Source organism: Miscanthus floridulus, chromosome 19, assembly GCF_019320115.1.
Source record: "Miscanthus floridulus cultivar M001 chromosome 19, ASM1932011v1, whole genome shotgun sequence".
Classification (NCBI taxonomy): domain Eukaryota; kingdom Viridiplantae; phylum Streptophyta; class Magnoliopsida; order Poales; family Poaceae; genus Miscanthus; species Miscanthus floridulus.
Window position 1 is genome coordinate 99,631,287 of NC_089598.1, and position 4,855 is coordinate 99,636,141.

At 49.2% G+C, this 4,855-nt stretch overlaps 1 long non-coding RNA gene across 1 annotated transcript; it reads right to left on the minus strand.

Moving 5' to 3' along the window:
* Positions 1-930: 930 nt before the first annotated feature.
* LOC136528754 (uncharacterized) lies at positions 931-1,520 on the minus strand. Its single transcript, XR_010777139.1, has 3 exons — positions 1,388-1,520; positions 1,097-1,300; positions 931-982 (listed from the first exon to the last, which is right to left on the minus strand). It is a non-coding gene; the product is annotated as an uncharacterized lncRNA (long non-coding RNA).
* Positions 1,521-4,855: the final 3,335 nt, after the last annotated feature.

Genomic DNA, 4,855 nt, shown 5'->3' on the forward strand with positions numbered 1-4,855 from the left:
GGTCACTTTGCCAAGTGTCAACCCTACCGGCACCCGGCAAAGATTTTTTTAAATTTTTTTTAAAACTTTATTTGCCGAGTGCCAACACGTGAGGCACTCGGCAAAGAGCTTTTATTTTTTTTTTTGAGAATTTTCTTTGCCGAGTGCCAACCCTCCATGCACTCGGCAAAACTTTTTTTTTTAAAAAAAATTCTTTGCCGAGCGCCCACCCGGAAGGCACTCGGCAAAGAGCTTTTATTTTTTTTAAAAAATTTTCTTTGCCGAGTGCCAAACCTCCCGGCACTCGGCAAAGATTTTTTATTTTTTTAAAAAAAATTATTTGCCGAGCGTCAACCCGGAAGGCACTCGGCAAAGAGCTTTTATTTTTTTGGAAATTTTCGTTGCCGAGTGCCACCACTCCAGGCACTCGGCAAAGATTTTTTTTTTAAAAACTCTTTGCCGAGTGCCAACACAGCAGGCACTCGGCAAAGTTTAAATTTTTTTTTTAAATTTCTTTGCCGAGTGTTATAGTCACAGCACTCGGCAAAGCTGGAAAATCTGTTTTCTAGTCGCCCATTTTGCCAGCTTTGCCGAGTGTTGTGACCATTGCGCTCGGCAAAGGGGTCCTTTGTCGAATGCAACACTCGGCAAAGTGACCCAAAATTCATACAAACATATATCACATATATATCTCATCCATCACATATATATCTCATCCATCGCATATATATCTCATCCATCACATATATATCTCATCCATCCACACATCCATCCGCCCATAACACATCCATCACAATATGTAATAATAAGTGCTCAAGTCCATCCAAATAAGTTTACAAGTCCATCAAAGTCCACAAGTGCATCACAAGTCCATCACCAAGTGAACAACAAATGTAAAAAATACAACATGCACTCATCTCGGCCACTGCGACTGTGGTGAAGGCCTAGGTGCATCATTCGTAGGTGCATGAGGTGGATTATTCGGACCACCGTCAGATGGAGACTGCACAAAGGAGAAAAGATTGCATGTGAGACAAAATTATTTTAATAGCTAATCTAGGACGATAGAGGCCATACAAGCAAAGCACAAGTGAAAGTAAAAAACTTTGATACTCACAGGAGTAGCTGCAGCTGCAGGACGCGGAGGCGGAGGTGGAACCAACAGCCCAGGTGGCAGAGACAAGCCCATACGTTGCCCAAGCCCTTGTAGGAAATCCGTAATGTCCATCAGCCTCTGCGCCTGGGCCTGCCGCTCGGCCCGCTCGGCCTCCAACTGGGCCCCCAGCTCCTGACGTTCCTTCATTTCTTGTTCCAGCCGGGCCTGCAATATTTCACTCCAATGTTTCAGTAATGCAAAGCTAATTAAGGTGTGTAAAGATCAATGTATGACGAGTAAAACAGGAATAACCTCGAGTGCGTCGACCCGGTGCTGTGCAGCGGTCGGCCGTGTGCGAATGGCCGGGCTCTCACTCGTGCTCCGTGCTCGGATCTGGGAGAGAGAGGGAGTAGAGGCCGTGTCGATGACGCCGTCGCCAAGCCAGAACCGTCCATGCTTCTTGCCTTGTCCCGCCCTCATGACGGTCTCTCCATCGAAGTCCTGGGTGCTCGGATCGTGGTCTGCCCCATGGAGCGACCTCGCCACCTCAGTGTATTCACTGATGCGGGAGTGGACGCTCGGGTTCGTGTATGCCTCAGGCGGGTCCTCCAGGTTGAAGGAGACGTCAGACGTCGCCTTACCCTTGTGGGCCATACACCATGCCTGGAAGTCCGAGCAAGCCTGGCCACTATGTGACGCCGACTGCGAGAAAGACAGCACGATGATTAGAAATCAGATAGAACTGAGCGTGATAATAGATAAATCAATTCGCGTACCCATGCTTGTTTGTATCCAGCGAGGTTGCGGCTGCCTTGATGGTGTGCTGGACCTTGCATCAGTAAACGACGGTCCCGGGCATCCCTGTGCATCTTGAGGTACTCCTCTGTGAACCACCTGTCCACCATCATCGCCCAGCACTCGGGATACGCTTGGCACCACCAGGGAATCACCTACACGTCATCAAGTATTGGACATATAAGAAGATCAAATTAAACCAACTTAATCTCAAATCGAATCAATGTTGATGTTTTTCATTTACCTCAAGGTACTGCTCCCGGGTCAGCTGCATCTCTCTTGCGTCTTTCTTGGTTTTCCTCTCTCCAAGCTTCGACCCGTAGTAGGTTACGATGGCCTGGATGCGCGCCTCGTGATGCATGTCGGTGATGAGTTTTTTACAGGCTTTGGTAGTCGTCTGCTCCGCCCTGGCCTCAAATCCCTCCTCGCATCTGTAATAAGTCTGCATACAAAAGCGATGTATCGATTCATTATTTCAAGAAAAGTCTAATGAATGCGACGTATTGAGCAATGTTGTGCAAGGGAGACTTACCCAAAACTCTGCCTTCACCCGTGCCGCCTTGTTGGGGTACTCCGCATCGGAGGCGACGACGTAGTGGTCAAACGAGTAGGCCGGCTCCGTCTTCGATGCGTACGTGACAATGCCGGGGAAATGCTGCCTGCACAGAAGACCCAGGATGCCGTTGACTAGCCGTGCGCTACCACCTGACACAACCACCCAGTTCCTACACAAGTAATTAAGAAAAATTATTAGTTTTTTTCATCATATCATATGAAGTAGTGCTGATAACATATACAGTTACTTACTTTTGTCCTTCGGGGCGAATCAGTGGGCATTGGTGACAAAGCGGAACCTGTGGGAGGCTCGCGGGACCTCGCAAGTAGACACTCGAAGAGGAGTTGGAGGAAGCGGAACCTGTGCCTGCCGCCTCCCCCCCTCCTCCTCCTCCTCCACCTCCTCCTCCTCCTCCTCCTCCTCCTCCTCCTCTGTCTGCCGAACCAACTCCTCATCTGGCTCGTCCACGGGCGCCACCTCCTCCTGCGGCTGGCGGTCCTCCTCACGTGGCGTGGGAGGAGACGGCCTCCTCCTGCCATGTCATCTGTTTCGCGGATTCCTCGGTCATGTATAGCCATTGGATCCTCGGTAGGAACGGAAGGTACCGTAGGATTTTCATGGGGATCGTAAGTTGCCTCTTCTGGCCATCATCAGAGTCTACCTCCAGGTACCTGGAGGATTTACACTTTGGACAGAACTTTGCATGCTCGTGTTCTTTCCTAAATAGGAGACGCCCTTTCGGACAAGCATGTATCTGCTCATACGGCATCTTAAGTGCTCGAAGGAGTTTCTGTGACTCGTACATGCTCTTCGGCAGAATGTGGCCCTCCGAAAGCAAGGTGCCAATCACGGCCAACATCTTATCGAAGCCAGGTCGACTTAAGTTTAACTCGGACTTCAACCCCATTAAGCGTCCAATGGTATCCAGTTGAGACACCGTTGACCGATCGTGAAGGGGTTTCTGTGCCGAGTCCATCATATCGTAGAACGCCTGTGCGGCTGCTTCCATCTCCTCCTTCTCACGTCCCTCATCGAACTGTCCTTGGTGAAAGTCATCTAACATGTCTGCTACCCCGGCATCAGCATCAAAAGCCTCCACCCGTGGTCTCACCACCTCCTCTCTCATACGATGGGCTTCACCATGGTGGACCCACCAGGTGTAGTCCGGCGTAAATCCATTCTTCACAAGATGTTTACCCATTTCCACCTTGTTTACCCTTCTCCTGTTTCCACATTTGCTGCAGGGACACAAAACTAGGCAATGTCCTTTAGCAGCGTTGCCAAATGCACTGTTCAAGAAAGCATCGGTCTTGTTCATCCATTCCGTGGTGTAATCACTCTGACTTCTCTAGCCCGTGTACATCCACTGATGGTCATCCATCCTCTAACATATGTATCGGCGAGTAATGTAACCATTAATTGCATGTACATGGTGTTCCTACTGTCTAATAGGTGAGGATAGGTCCTAATCCCACCCGCAGATGTGTAGATGAGGTTAGTTTCCATGCTCTACTCCTATCCGAGACAGAATTTCGGCAGCACCTCCCCGCTGTTCTCCAGATACACGTCCTGCCAAAGAAGAGTGTGTATCCGAAGAACAACAGGGAGGTGATGCCGAAACTCTGTCTCGGACTAGAGTAGAACATGGAAACTAACCCATCTACGCATCCACGGGCTGTCCAAAAAGCGTGGACAATCCGAAATAGATACGGTCATAGATATGCAAAGATCTGCATACCTCCAACCGTATCTCTTTCGAACGGGAGACGCCTAACTGGGTTACGCGATCTACGACAATGATATGAAAAGAGGGGTTATACCTAGGGTGGCGACGGAGTCAGGCTAGCGGGGCCGTGGCGGGTCGGTGCAGTGGCGAGACGACGCGGTGCAGGCAGACCAACACAGTGGCGAGAACTCCGACTCAACTCTGACGGGCTCTTCTCTACAAAAATGGAACAAAATATTGTTATTTACAAAAAAATTCGGCAGAACCTCCCCTGCACGGTGAGGTTTCCAAAACCTGCAAAAAACAACAGCACGATGGCCGACAAGCACATATGGCTCAACAGAAGCCATGTAGTTTGGATATCAATCCATGCAGAAGAATATATCCAAGTAGTACCACTACTTGTACTACTACTTTCACTATTGCTACTACTACTACCATTGGTTCTTCTACTACTACCACTATTGCTACAACTAATATCATTAGTTGTACTACTACTACTACCACTACTTCTACTACTACTACCACTAATTCTACTACTAATACTACCACTAGTTGTACTAATACTACCACTAGTACAACTAATACTACTACAACTACCACTACCTCGACAATAATAAGTGAGAAGGCATACCTGACGGGCGACGGGGTAGGGGCGGGCGGCGTCGGGATCGGGCGGAGTCGGGGACGGGGTCGAGCACGG